Genomic DNA, 16,193 nt, shown 5'->3' with positions numbered 1-16,193 from the left:
CCATTGGGAGACAACTAAGTAATAAAGTGGAAATAACAAATACGCTTGCAATTTCAGACATTTTTATTAGTAATGATTGAGGTTATTGAGGACCATGCAGAGGCATACTGTTAAGAGAGAAGAGTTTTGAAGATGGAATTGAGATTTGTATTTTTTAAATTTGTAATATAAATAATCTAAGGAGGTAAAATAACTTGGGGGGCAAAGCTCAGGGTCAAAGCAGAAGTTCTGATAGCACAGAATCTGTTGATGAACTGGGAGAATAGGAAGAAGTTCATGCTATTTTCACGTATTTCTAGTGGAGGAGCAGGGGTATGCCTGGCAATGATATATATCCAAGATGAGCACTGTTGTGTCATACCTGTAATCCTAACTACTTAGGGGGCTGTGATCTAATGATCTCTGGGTTTGAAGCCATTTTGAGTAGAGAAGTCTACAAAACATTGTCTCCAATTAATCTGCAAAATGCTATACTAAAGGTACACTCAATTGGTATAGGACTGGTTATGTACAAAAATGTCAAGTGAGAGCCTAAGGCCTGAGTTCAAGCCCCATTATCATCACACAATATATTTATATAAAATAGATTGATTTTTAAGTTACAGTGAAAAAAAAACTAGTCTAATTTTGAGGCTTTTCTGCTGAAAGTGAAGTTAGTAGCAGTTGAAGTGGCTGGAAAGATGAGGGAATTCTTTATTTTTTGAATTGTTGAAAGAAGTGAAAGTGTGAGATAGTTAAATAAAGTAACTATGGGCCAGCTAAGAATACAATTTACATTTATTGCAAGTTTATTGGTGCTAACCTACATGTTGGCATAGTTCTAATCCAGAGAGTAGCATTCAGTCACTTGGAAATACTTAGTGAGAAAAATAGAATAGTATTTTTTCATTTAAAGAATCTCTGAGTGGAATTTTAAAGAAGAGTTATAAATAATGAAGAAAGCTTCAAGAGAACACATAATGTTATTGACAAGTTTGACAAAATGCTTAACATGAATTTCAATATAAAGAAAATAGAAGCAAGATCCAAGTGGATATATGATACTTGTTAGATACTTGGAAACCTAGACACTGATATTTTTTGAGTTTGATAAACAAGTGTACTGATAATGATATATTTGTATTGCTGGAGGTGTAGTGTGAAAATGAGATATTAAAGCCAAATCCTGCAAAGCTATATAGTTCTATGCATTGACAAGATGAAAGTCATAGGCATGAAGAATACAGGCAGTGGTGAGAAGTAAGTTAGACTGGAAAGTTTAACATTAAGTTAAAAAGGGCCAGTCTTCAATCCAAGCCAAGGGTATCATTTGGAAGCTTCTCACTCAAAAGATATCAGCCATCTATTATATTCCTGCTCTGAGATTGCTTTTAGTCAAATTATGGTATCTTTCTGAGAACATCTTACTAATTTTAAAGGTCCTTACTAGGAATAACTAAACAAAGAACATTATTCTTAAACATAAAATTAATCTAGTTTATAGTTTGGGAATCAGTCTGAGGAGCAAGGTAATGATAACCACATAATAATAAATTATTCTGAAAAAGGATAAATGAGTAAGCAATCAAAAATGTTTATTTCATCTCAAACAACTTGAATTGTTACCTCAACTAAGGATGAAAAATTAACATAACATGTTAGTATCTAACTTTGGAAAAATATATTTTACATGCATTTTGGCTTAAAAAATCACATCTCAGTTTAATATCAGTTTGACTTTGTGAAAATTAACCCTACTAATTGCAACTTTTTTCCATTATCTAATGAGAATAACAACATCTATCTAGGTATTGCTGTTAAAATTAGAAATAAGGAATCTACTACACATTGCACACCTGATGCAATATCACTTATATAGTACATTTGTTTGAATTGGAGATAAGACATTGCTTTAGGATATGACTTAAATCATGGTATAGTGGGCTGGGAAGGTGGCTCAGTGGTAGAGCGCTTGCCTTGCATGCATGGGTTTGATTCCTCAGCACCACATAAGCAAAAAGAAAAAAGCCGGAAGTGGCGCTGTGGCTCAAGTGGTAGAGTATTAGCCTTGAGCTGAAGGGCTCAGGGACAGCACCCAGGCCCAGAGTTCAGGCCCCACGACCAGACCCAAAAATAAAAATAAAAAAAAATCATGGAATAGTAAAAAGGGGTTCTTTCTTGGTTGCCAGACTAAAATTTATTAATTTACTAAATCCTATCTACAAAATACAGTTAATTAGGCATATCCTATGAAACTTTATATGTCTATTATTCCCTTATGTCTTCAAATATCCTCAATTATTTTTCTGTAATTAAAATTTTAGCATGGCAACAGAGTGATTGATTTCTGAAGTGCAAATAGGACCTTTTTACCAAACCTCTCTCCATATATGATGGGATAATATGGGTGGTGCCCAGTGTGGATGATCCAATGGTTCACTCACTCAAACATTTGCTTGGTTTGATCCATTCAAAGTGAATTTTTTTCTCTATCTTCTGGCTCTTTCTAGCCATAATCCAAGCCTGTAATCTATATTTGAATAACACTTAGAAATCTCACCTCAATTTACATCAGCTTCCCTTCAGAACTTTCAAATTTTTTCCAGACTTTTTTTTCTAGGAACCCCATTTTTATCTTTGTTGGCTCTTAATCATAAAACGATGTATTTCATACATTAATGATTTCATCTTAGACTAATGAATTTATTGGCTAGTGTAAGTTGTTCACCTTTTTCTTCTTCTTGGTATAATTCTGCCAAATCCCAGACATTGCAAACACAAACGTCTATTCACATTCCTCAAAAAGAAAAATATGACACTTTGTGCTGTATCTTTTCTCTGGTGTGTTTCCATAATTTAAGAATAATAAAGAAATTTACTTGTAATTCTTGCTGAGGGAAAAATAATAATCAATAAAATCAGGTTTTTGGTGGAATGCTACCTGTAACCAGTTCCCAGGGTGGAGTAGGGATTAAGTTCTAAAACATTGATTCTATTGCTTGATCTTTCCTCCAAAGAAGACTATTTTCTTCCAAGACCACTGAAAAATAAATACAATGCACAGGCAGACGTGCATTGCTCTTTTAAGGTGTTCCTTTTCTCTACTTATTTTCTCTACTTATTTGCCAGTGAATCAAAAGGTATAAGAAGGAAGAGACACCTTAGAAAATTTGCGAGATCTTTGCTCCATTCAATATTAGGTAATTGAAAAGGTGCCCCGAGACATGTAGTTAAGTCTGACCAACTTTCTGGAAAGCTTTGAGTGGATAATATCATTAATTTGGCATTTGGAGGCAGATATTTTTCTCAGGCCTGGTCCATCTTTGGTGTAATTTTGATCTAGTCATTTGAGTGTATATATTAGATAATGCATTTATTAGACAAAGTTGGGTAAGGCCACTACAAACAAAGCAAGACCCAATTAAGGTACAAATGATTCAAAACAAAGAGATCAGAAACCAGAGATTAAGGAAATGTCTTCTGTGGGTTGATGTTTAGGTAAAATATTAAGTAGAAATTTATTTTTATTTTATTTATTACGTATTTTACCATCATGGAGCTTGAATTCAGAGCCTGGGTACTGTCCTTGAGCCCCTCTCTGTTCAAGGCTAGCTCTCTGCCATTTGAACCACGGTGCCACTTCCTGTCTTCTCTGTTTATGTGGTACTGAGGAATTGAACTCAGAGCTTCATGCATGCTATGCAAGCACTCAATCACTAAGCCACATTCCCAGCCCCAGAATTATATTTTTGAACAAAATTTTCAGTTTCCTCCTGGGAGGATTATGAATTTCCTCCATTTTTTGGATGAGATAGGATTGATATGCTTTGGTGTATGGTGGGGAGGCAGAGGGTGGGTGTGGGGAGTTAAAGAAATTTTCCTGTAGGACAGATGATCCTGAGTAACTCATTCTGTAGTCATGAAGAACCTACCAATAGCTATATACCACGAATACCACTCACCAGGAGCACAAAGAAGGGCTCTGGAAAGAAATAGATTCAGAGACAGATAATTTGAAAATGATTATTTGACTTGTGTCTGCCTTCTTTTTTTTAAAAAAAAATTTCTTTCAGAGACATGCAGAAGGAAGAAGAGAAAGAAGCCAGATGGCACAATATGATAAAGTTTCCTAGGATATGAGAGGAAGCAGGATGAAAAAAATGTAAATGGGGAAATTAGATACTGTGAAAAATAAGTCTTTACTATTCTTCAGCAATTATTTGGCATTTATTCTAATGTATTGTTTTGCCACAACTTTAGATACACCTACCCCTATAATAATCCCCAAAGCTTCAAGTTTTTAAATATACACCAAAATAATTCAGATCCTGGAGTTTTAAAGAAGAAAATTCAGTAAGTTAGTTTTTAAATATATATATAGCAAGTGCCTCAAAAGGGCGATCACAATTAAAAGTTCACTTTTTACCTGAAAAGACTTGAGCTATGGAGAAACCAGATCTTCATAGCAAACCATGGTTAAGATTTGTGTGAAGTGTTTCAGTCTGACAGATATCTAATCTCACTTGCATCCAAAATGTATGAAGATCTCGTTTATTATTGTGTGTGTGTGTATATATATAATAAAGAGAATCAGGGAAGTACAGAATTAAAACCTTGCAAAGGGAATTAAAATTCCATTAAATATTCAGAGCAAGAAAACTAAGATAATCCACATAGTATTAAAAGTTCACCTCAAAATCTTCAAAATATTCCTGTTTACTTACCAGTGTTAAATTAATGTCGTTTAAGTACTACAATGAGTCACTTTATACTAAGTATGGTGGCAAAAAACATGCTGATTGTTCCATATATGTATATATATATATATATATATATATAAAATTGTGAGAATACCGTACAGAGGAGTTACAATTACATGGACAAGATAACAAGTACATTTCTTATCAAGCATTGTTGACTCCTGGTTGTTTCCCCTTCCCATCCCTTCCCATACTCCTCCTTTCCCACCTCCTGATCCTCCCCCCACCCCCCCACCAAAGTAGTTAAGTTCATTTTTCCACATAACGACTTGTACATCTCATGGTTGCAATGGGTCTACCTGTATCCCTAGTTAAATGATTTGTTTTTTTCCCTTCCCCTCCACAAATTATACCAGCATCAAATACAGTGAAAGTATGGGTTATACTGTGGGGGAGGTACATAAAAAGCAACATAGAAATCATCTTATAAATATGATAGAAACAATTGCATGAATGGAAAAAAAAAACAAAAAAACACATTTGAATACTTATCTTGGGGTTCATTCCACTAACAACTTATCTGACCTTTTCTGCTTGACTCAGACATATATTTGTAAAAAGTAATAAAAATGACAAAAAAGAACATAGCATTCATTTTTTCTCATTTTCTGACTAAATGATCTCTAATTTTATTTTGGTTTTCTTTTTTACTATTAAAGTCTCAACTTCTCTGGCCATAAAAGAAACACAAATCAAAACAACATTTAGATTCCACCTCACCTCAGTTAGAATGGCTAAAACCAAGAAATCTAATAACAACAGATGCTGGAGGGGATCTGGCTAATAGGAAACCCTACTGCATTATTGGTGGGAGTGTAAACTTGTTCAACAACTTTGGAAAGTAGTATGGAGATTCCTCAAAGACTACACATAGAGCTCCCCTAGACCCAGAAATCCCACTTTTGGGCATTTACACAAAGGATCACAAACAAGGCCAAGTTAAAGTTACCAGAACAACTAAGTTTATTGCAGCATTATTCACCATAGCTAAGCTATAGAACCAACCCAGATGCCCCTCAGTAAATGAATGGATCAAGAAAATGTCACACACACACACACACACACACACACACACACACACACACACACACAGACACACACAGAGAGGAATTCTATGCCTCCATCAGAAAGAATGACACCACCCCATTTGTTAGGATATGGAAAGACTTGGAAAAAAATTATATTAAGTGAAGTAAGCCAGACCCAAAGAAACATAGGTCCCATGGTTTCGCTTATTTAGAATAATTACTATACATTTAGGACAAGAAAAAAAAAGCTCAAAAACTATGTAATATGCCCATATAAAATGATTCTAAGCTAAATGTACCCAAAGATAGGGACACAAGAGGTTTTGTCTTTCTTGCTGTTGTTTTTAATGTATATATAATGTATTGTGTGATTTTTTTTTGTTTCTTTTGTATGTTCTTCCCCCAAGGTATAACCTTTGTTTTCATTGTATTTAATTCCAGTGCCCTGCATCTTGTATAGACATTTTTCTAATTTGGGGAGGGGAAGGGAAATAACAAAATGCTGAAACAAGGATACAGGTTGACCCATTGTAGCAATGAGATGTACAAAACACTATGTTGAAAATGAACTTTACAACTTTGGGTGAGGGGAGGGAAGAGTTGTGGAGGTGGGCAAGGAATGGATGTTAGGGGAAAAAACAAAGGATGAGGTAACAATGTGTGATAGGAAACGTACTCATTACCTTACTCATGTAACTGTAACCCATCTTTAGAGTATCTTTACAATAAAAAATATAGACAAAAAGTCTCATTTTTCTTTTTTGCACAAATATTTTAAATATATGCCTAAACTGTAACTCCCACAGGATGCATGGTTAGCAAATGGCTTGAATTGTCTGCTGCACAATCACACAATGTGATCGGGCAGTACACAATACTGTCCATTTGATGGTCTTATGATACAAAGACTTATTTGTAAAATGATGTGTAATGATCCTTCATTATTAATCTTTTTCTCCAGATTTCTCTTAGAAATAGAAACTCTGTTTATAACTTTGTCTTGAAGTGTGATGTGCTCAAGAAATGCAGCTATAGCAAGAAATCAGAGCTATGATACATTATTTATTAAAACTCTGTCAATCAGAAGAAGTAATATTCTCACCAGTGGGAACTCCTAATTTTTCTTCAAGCGGAAAAAGCTTGTGTACAACAAAGTCAAAATAAACAAATATTCTGAGTGGCATTATGAATTATTAAATATATTTTGAAAAAGAAATGTGAGTAAAGATACTTGTATTCTTGTCAATTGACCTACTTCTCTAGTGTAATTTATTAGTAATAATATAGATTAGGGGTCATTGTACATCCAAAATGTGAAGCCAGAACTAGGGATTTTTTTCCTTAAGATTTCTTTGACTTTGAAAATGAGTACCATTAAGGAATGTAAAGAATTCTAGAATCTAAAATGCTATGAATAATAGATGTTAGGAAGAAATGAATAAGGAAGTTATAAAGAAAGAGCAATATAACTTAAAATGAGACTGGAGGAATGAAGATGCCTGTACTCCCTCAGCTAAGAGGACCTAAGTTAGCTCAATATTATTTATTTAGCATCTCTTAACTTTAACATTCTTGAAGCTCTTTCTTTTAAGACTTAGTGCATTTCACAATCTACACTAACACTTGTTCTTTAAAAGATACAGTTGGAAAAACTCAATGGCTTAATACTTTCATTGTCTCTTATTTATGATTTGAGGTTACTAGGGACAAGGAAGTTCTCTACTCCTCATAGTCCAACCTGTTGAAGCCTCTGCCTTCTTCACTTCATTACTTCCCAATCATATTTTAAATTGAGGTTAGAATAAGAGGGGGGAAAACACACATGGCCATTTGGGCTAAGACCGAAGGAAGCATTTACCAATTCTAACCATTATGATTGGTTCACAGTCAATCATGTGATTGCATAAAATAAATGTAATCTCTCACTTGCTGTGAAGGCAGAGAAAGAGAGAAGGAAAGAGAGAGTGGGAGAGAGAGGGAGGGAGGGAGAGAGACAGAGAGAAATAAGCTTGCAAATAGTGTCCTAGTATCTAGTGCATATTCAGTTCAAAGAATTTCAAAAATGTTATGCTGTTGAAACATAATAGTCTCTTACCTCTCCAACATCAGTGAATGTACAAATCCATGTCAACATCGGGTTAAAATGCAGATTATGATTCAATAGATATGATTCACAGTCTAATTTCTAATAGATTCCCAGATGATGCCAGTTCGGTTGATCCACACATAACAAGGCCATAACAAGAGCCAATCTGGTCATTATGTGAAAACAAATTCCAACTATCAAAACTCAGAATCCACTCAATGTGAGACCTGAAACTGAAACTATTGCAAGAGAGAGTAGGAGAGACATTAGAACTTATGGCTACAGACAGGAACTTCCTGATAGAGTCCCAGGAGCACAACAGATATAAGAGAGACTTGACAAGTGGGATTATATGAAAATATAAAGTTTCTGCACAGTTTAGGACATAGTTACTAAACTAGAAAGCCTGCTAACCAATTGGGAAAAGATCTTTACCAGCAATATATCATACAAAGGCCTAATATTTTATATATATGTATGCATATATATATGGTGTTCAAGAAGCTAATCCCTCCTAAAGTTAACCCACCAATTACTGAATGGGCAAGAAAGCTAAAAAGAGACTTCTCAGAAGAAGAGGTAAGGATGACAAAGAAACACATAAGGAACTGCTCATCATTCCTGGCCATAAAGGAAATGCAAATTAAAATAACCCCAAGATACCATCTTACCCCAGTAAGATTGGCCAACCTTTTGATTTCTGACAATAACAAACACTGTTGTGGATTTGGGGAAGAAGGAATCCTACTGCACTGCTGGCAGGTATGTAAATACAACCACTCTGGACAGCAGTCTGGAGGTTCCTCAAAAAACTAAACATAGACCTCCTCTACGACCCAGCCATACCATTCCTGGGCATCAACCGTGAACATCCAGAGCCAGGATATGATAAGGACACCTGCACATCCATGTTCATTTCCACACTCTTCACACTAGCCAAGCTATGGAAACAAACCAGATGCCCTACTACAGCTGAGTGGATCAAAAAAATGCGGTCCCTATACACAATGGAATTTTACACAGCCATTTGAAAGAATAAAATAAGATCATTATCAGGGAAATGGATAGAACTAGAACAAATCATGTTAAGTGAGGTAAGCCAAGAGCAAAGAAACAAATGGCGCATGTGCTTCCTGATATGTGAGCTAGATTTAAAATGCAATGGGATATGACAAATTACACAGAATTCTGGATACTCATATACCTTGAGACCAAAAGAGGATAGTTTTTGGAGAAAATCACAAAGGTGTAATACCCAAGAGCCTCTTCATGTGTACATAAAATAATATACATACTGAAATGAACTCCAAAGACCCCAAAGGATTTTTTCCCTTAATTTGTTTCTTCTTTTTCTGATGATTCTGTATTCTTTACCTTATATCTGATGTAGTCACATGCACATCTGTGGTAAGGTAGGGAGAGAGCACAGACTGAGAGGAAAAGAGAGAAGGAGTAGAGCACATTGACTGCACTGGACATTTATGGAAGCAAACATGAAAGAGAATGAGGGATTAGATGATACTATGCAAAAGAAAATGTAAAGGTAACCCCACTGTATAGCACCTCTAAAGCAACAATAAATGAGAAAAAAAGAAATCAGTGTCCATGAGACAAAGTGTAATCTCTACAGTCATCCTAGATTATTTCTTCCTTCTTTGTGTCTTTATTCTGCTAAATGAACATTAATAAATAGTTCAGCCAATGCTCACAGAAACCTGCAGATTTATGAGACAGTATCTACATAATGTCTTCTGATTGTTTTCATTGTTCCTTTTTGACATTTTCGAAGGAGACTTAGAATGATAACACCATAGTATATGTAAAATAAAGAATGTGATGAGTTTAGCTTCATAGAAGAATGTGCCATACAACTCAAGAAATTAAAATATGTATGTATGTATGTATGTATGTATGTGTGCATGAATGTATACCCACACGTTTATATCTGTTGTACTGCAGCTAGAATACAGGTAGTGATGTGGCACCAGGATCTATGCATCCACAGAATCTCAACTGATGATACTTGGTGAAATTTTGTGAAGATTTCCTTCTCAATTACACTTCTTTGGTGTTATTCTCTGTTTTGCAACAAAGAAATATTCTTTTAAATTTACCTCTGTTACTGAAGCTATGAGGCCCAATTTTTCATAAGATTTGTTGATTCTGGTGTATTCATTCATTAATCAGTGCCGATTTGTATTCCTCAGGTAAAATTAGCTACAGAAAAGAATCAATGGGGAAGAAAAGGTCAGAAATGAGAAAACATAGCCTTCTTATTAGAATATTTTTTTTCATTTAATACGGAAGTTCACTTATTTATTACTTCTACAAATCAAGAATTAAGACATGGTTTCTTCTATAGAAAAAAAAATAGAGTAAAAAATTAGGCAAAAAGCAAAGAGCCATTTGTTTTCTTAGCTTTACTTTCGTTAAAAATTTCCAGCATGTTAAAATGAATGCTAACTGAAAATAATGTCAAATATGAGATTTTTGAATCTCAATAATAACATCATCAAATATCCAGTGCTTTTCGGTCTATTTTTAATCCTTAAAATGTATGAACTAGCTGCTATAAAGCATAAGTATTATGCCATATTGCTACCAGATACTACTCATTAAAATATTGGTTTCATATTTTAAGTAAATAACTCATTTTGCTAGTGGCATTAGCTAAATTATTCAAGCAAATAGAGAATTCTATTTGCATATATACAAAACTGCCACTACCATTTGGCAGGTAGATACAGTTTATTAGCATAATAACACTAACAATCTAGTATAATATTGTTAATCTAATTTTATCCATGTCATAACTCTGAAAGTTGGACAAGGCTTGATTATATTATTCTAATTTTACTGATGAGAAGGGAAGATAATTTAGATGAACTACCTCAATATGACTCCAAATCAATTATAGTACTGTTAATAGAAGAAACAGAACTGACTTGTTTTCCTGATTTCAAGGTTAAAATTACTTTAAAATTAAATTGATTAGGTCAAAATAAAGTTTAATCTCAATTTTTCTTTTGTTAATTGGGTGAGTTTCTTTTAATTATATAAAGTGATATAGGTCAAGATTGAAATGGAATGTAAGATGTAAATTTATAGCAGAACAAAGAAAGAAAGAATGAAAGAAAAAAGAAAAGAAAGATGAAATTAACTATTTGCTATCCTAGCCTCACTACCAACCAAAATTTTATTCTATTTCCTGGAGGTATGCATTATTAACTTCGAGGGGAGGGCAAAGTTATGCCTCTTGGAATTTATTTGCAGGTTTATGAGAGTAAATGCCCTAGTTCATTTTCTAACAATAAGTCCAATGTTGACATAATAAAAATTGCATAGTTTATACAGTTTAATAGTCATGTTAATGACTAAAATCCTGTTAATTCTTTTAAATTTTAGAGGATTATTTATTTTGAAGCTGACTTCATATTTGGATTATTTCAAATAAGCTTAACTTAAAGATCTGAATTGCTATGAGAAAACTATTTTGTAATCATTATTCACACATACTTTCCCTTGTCTCTGTAAGAACAAGATTCCTATTTAGCCTGTTAAAAGTGTAGAAATCACTGAGGTATGAGTTCCCTTAATCACACTTCTCTACTGTTATGCCTTGCTGCTGAAAGGTAGCAGATGCTGGGCTCATTGTCCAAATTACACCAGTAGCTCAATGTAGTGCTGTGTAGAGTTCTGTCACAATGAATTCAAATCCCATCCAAATACAACCTGAAAATGTTGCTTTGACCCCTAATTAGTTGGTGCATGTCCATGAGCCACCCAGAAAGCCTGTAGGGGTTGTGGAGAGAGGCATTATTCTTTCTTAGTGAGCCTTTCTCCTACTGTCTCAGTAGACAGATGAGCCTCTTATCAGAAGGAGCAGATGGCAGCATGGGTCTGTTTGAAATTGCACACATGCACTTGCAGAACGGTTCCTATGATTTTTTTTTTTTTGTTAGAGTGTTTACATAGAAGGACAATTGGTGTGAGAAGTCTAGAAGGGAAAAAGAAACCTTCTAAAATTTTGGCTTAGAAATGTTCCTAGGACTTTGTTTGAATAGTTCTGCAGTATTTGGACTGAACATGAGGCAACGTATTGGCCTTTGGTGTTCTGACATGTAGAACTCTAATAATCATTTTGGAATTAAGAATTCCTGCACTTTGCACCTAAATAATGTGAGAATAACTTACTAATGCAAGTTGTTGGGGGCTTTTTTTTTTGACAGTTTTAGCTGCTTTTATATTCAGAATCTCATGTATTTCTCAAAAAAAAAAAAAACCTTTACTTTGCAGTTATCTCTTATACGCAAAGAAACTATGAATTAAATAGTAAATTGATATAATTTAGTAAGCACTAAATTTACAAATGAAATGTTCTGTCAAAATGTGCCCAACAGGTGGCATTCAGGATGGAGATATTTTCCATGTGTCAATCATTGTAGTGGATTTTTTTTTTATGAACAATGTTCTCAGTGTGTTGTTTTTTGCTCAAAAACAATCACCTTCAATAATTGAATGAGGGTGATTCTCTGTCTTATTTATGTACATACTTATAATTCCCTTTGTTCACATTCACCCAATCTATATTACTCTTTCCTGACAGCACATACAGTTTTGTTTTCATAAAATGGAGGTATGGAAGGAGTTTCTCTAAGCTCTAGGATTGTGAGGAGCTTGTAGAAGCTGAGAAATGCTGGGAACGGATTCTGTGTTTCACTTTTAGTAGAAAGACCAAGGCCTTGCTGGCTTATGCCTGCAATCTCACTTACTCTGGAGGAGATCAGAAGGATCATGGTTTGAGGCCAGCTTGTTGAAATGTTAGAAAGGCTACAATCTCAGCCATCAAGCCAGGCATGATGGTTTATGTCTACAATTTTAGCAACCTCAGGGATATGGATAAAATAATTGTAGTCCAAGGCCAGACTGGACAGAAGAAATTGAGATCCCTACCTGCAAAATATCTAAAAGGAAAAAATAGCAGTTTTATCTTTTTTGCTATGGTTTTTTACTATACTATGTGATTTTTTTTTTGTTTCTTTTGTGTTTTTCCCCCATGGTATAACACCTGTTTTCACTGTACTTGATTCCAGTGCCCTGTACCTTGCATGTACATTTTCTAAGTTGGGGAGGAGAAGGGAAATAACAAAATGCTGAAATAATGACATGGGTTGACCCATTGTAACAATGAGACCTACAAGATACTATGTTGAAAACAAACTTACAACTTTGGCAGGGGAGGAAGGAGTAGGACTGGTAGGGTAGTAGGTGAAAAACAAAGGAGGGGGTAACAATGCTCAAAAGGAAATGGACTCCTTACCTTACTCATGTAACTGTAACCCCTCTGTAAGTATCTCTACAATAAAAACATATATTAAAAAAAGGAAAAAAAGACTTATCATGTGGCTCAAGTGGTAGAGTACTAACTAGCAAGCTTAAGTTCTGGGGGATTAAGGTTCAGTCTTGCCTAAAACAAAAGAAAAACAAAACAAAAAATGAAGATAGCCCTGATGATATTTTGTTTTAAAAAATAATTTAAATCTGTTGTATAGAAACTCGCATAGAGAAGTTATGCAAGTGTATTTTGTACAGAGATTCATCTTAGTAGGCTAAAGACTATTACCTTATTGTTTATTTAGCTATAAATTGGGAAAACCTAGTTAATGTGTGAACTATTAATGGCAGTGAAAAAGAAACAGATAACAAAGTTTTCAAATACAGTTTAAAAATTTTTCCTAAGTATAAGAAATTCTATTTTCCCATTCACACGTATTGTCATTTTAGTAATTTATATTTTATTGGCCAAGTTAGGAAAGGGATAGATAGTTAATAAAGTTTGCTGCCAGTAAGTGATAACTTGAGGCTACATTAGTACAGGTGTGGTGGGATCAATATGTTTGTAGATATCACAAGATGTTTAAGACTCCTTTACATCTCAGGAGCAGCAAAGCAGAAATGAAAATGACTACACATCTGCTATGTGCTAAAGTTTATGAGTTTAGGTGCTGTATATACAGCAGGAAAACAACACAGGTAAAAATCCTCATGGGGAAAGACAAACAATCAGAAAAGGAAAGCAAATGTTTCCTTGTCTTAAGGCAGCACAGAACTGAAGGCATTTAAAATTTTGATGGTTACTTTGGTAGACTTGAGCTAGGTTTAGTCTGCTCTAGAGTGAAATAATAGCTCACTACTCTGACATTGTAGAGAAATAAAATAATTCACAGAAGTGGTGTGCTTTCAAAGTCATTAGTTGCTTTTATGTTCTTCATTTAAGAAGTTTTGTAGCAAAGCTAAAAATGTTGATATTAATATACTGATTACATTACTTTTGGATATTTACTTAGTAGTAGGATTTCTGGGACAGGTGGTAGTTTTATTTCTAGACTTTTAGTCTTCTCTGTAATGTCTGTAGTAATTTCCATCCTGCCCAACAATGTACAATGAGTTCCCATATTGGTGTGTTTTGATGATTGGTATTCTGGTTGGGAAGTTGATATTGTATTATGATTTTGATTCACATCTCTTTCATGATAATTAATGTGGGTACTTTCTCAGTTGAGCTCCTGTGTTCCTGAGAACACTGTTCTCAATAGTCAAGATATAGAATCAAGCTAAATGTTGACCCTTTGTGAATGAATGGCTTCACAAAAACAAGCTGGTATAAATTTCCAAGGAGTCTAGCCTCTCAATCCCCTTGTATTTTCCTCTTGGAAGTTCAGGGTGAGCTCACGGAGTTCAGGGTCTCACACTTGTTTGACAGTGACTCTGTCACTTGGGCCACAAACCCAATGTCTCCTATGCATTGCTGTTAGCATACGTCTTCAATTTTTTTCTTTGGGCAGATCTCAGATTCCAGTCTTAATCTTTATACCTCCCAAGTACCTGGGACTACACACATGTGAATGCTCATGTTCAGTTGTTGATTTGAAATGAAGTCTTACTTTTTGCTCACACTGGGTCTGGTAACTTAATCCTCACAAATCTTGCTTCCTGAATAACTGTGATTACAGATTAAGCCATCAGCTTTCTTTATCTAATTACTGATTTGGGTCTTCTTATATGCAATTTTTTTAAAGAGGCTATTTATTAGCAAATCTTAGTTGTACCAAAAAGATTTTATTGTGTCATGTTTATATTTGTATATAATACACATTCAGATCAAACTCATTGCCTCCATTACTCCTTCTCATACTGCCTACACAGTTCTCAAGACAATTTCGGCAGATTTTATTATTCTATTTTTATACTGTGCACACAGTACTCTCAATCTTTCCCATGTCTCTCCCACTCCTACTTTAACCCTCCACTTAATACAGTCTGTTTTACTTTCCTGTCATTCATTTCCTTTGTTCTTTTGAATGCCTAAATGTGTCCTTAGCAGTTAAGATTTTCCTCCATAAAACTAAAAAAAAATATACTAAGGACAATCTTTTGCTATTTTAACCCTCTTCTATGATATGTACATTAAGTAACTACTAAATTGTCTGAAGGCATGCATATTTCCAACTCATCAATAGACTTTGTACCTACTGTTTAAAAGATACTGAGAAAATAATGAGTCTGTATTTAGATTAACGGCACACTGATCACTATTTAGATTGCTGACAGTTCTAAGTGTTTGTCAATCTTCAGTGTGTTAGAGTTATCCATGGTCAATGTAAAAAATCATCTAGTGTAGAGCTAAATTGTTGTTTATTTGCACTGCCCTATTTTGTGGTAGCAATGAAGGAGAACCATGTTTGAGGCTTGTAAACAATAGAAAATATTGAAAACTCTTGATTAGGATTTTTGTGGGGTCACTGTAAAATCAATGTGGCAGGAAGAAGATGAATGAGAGCAATAGAAAATGCTTTCTTTCCCATTAGGAATCATCTACCTACCCTTTAACTTGAACTTAAGACAGATCCTGATATTGAAGTTTGAGGCTGTTGGAAACAAGATGTGAAAATAACGTGTTTGTTTTATATGCATTCTCTGGGTTAATGTTTACATATGTGTGTGTTTGTATCAATCATGAGCATACATACTATATGTGTGCATATGTATAATTATAAGTACACATGTACATATTAATTGTATTAGTATATTGCCACATTAGCATATCATTAGCATAGTAACTGTTTTCCTTTACTCAGAAATTTTGAAGATATTGTTTTGCTTGTGTTATTTGTTTGCTTAGACTGTCTTTGTGATGGTTTATCCTATTCTAAAGTAGAGAAGATGAGAATGGGAACATTGTCTCTTGTATTCTGATACTGATAAGAGAAGACATATGCCTCCCATACGGAAGAAGTGCATAGTAAAATAGATGTTTCTAACTGAAATATTTTGGCAGAA

The sequence above is a fragment of the Dipodomys spectabilis genome, unplaced genomic scaffold (genome assembly GCF_019054845.1).
Source record: "Dipodomys spectabilis isolate Male_0828 unplaced genomic scaffold, ASM1905484v1 ptg000024l, whole genome shotgun sequence".
Taxonomy (NCBI): Eukaryota; Metazoa; Chordata; class Mammalia; order Rodentia; family Heteromyidae; genus Dipodomys; species Dipodomys spectabilis.
This window is presented reverse-complemented; position numbering follows the sequence as displayed.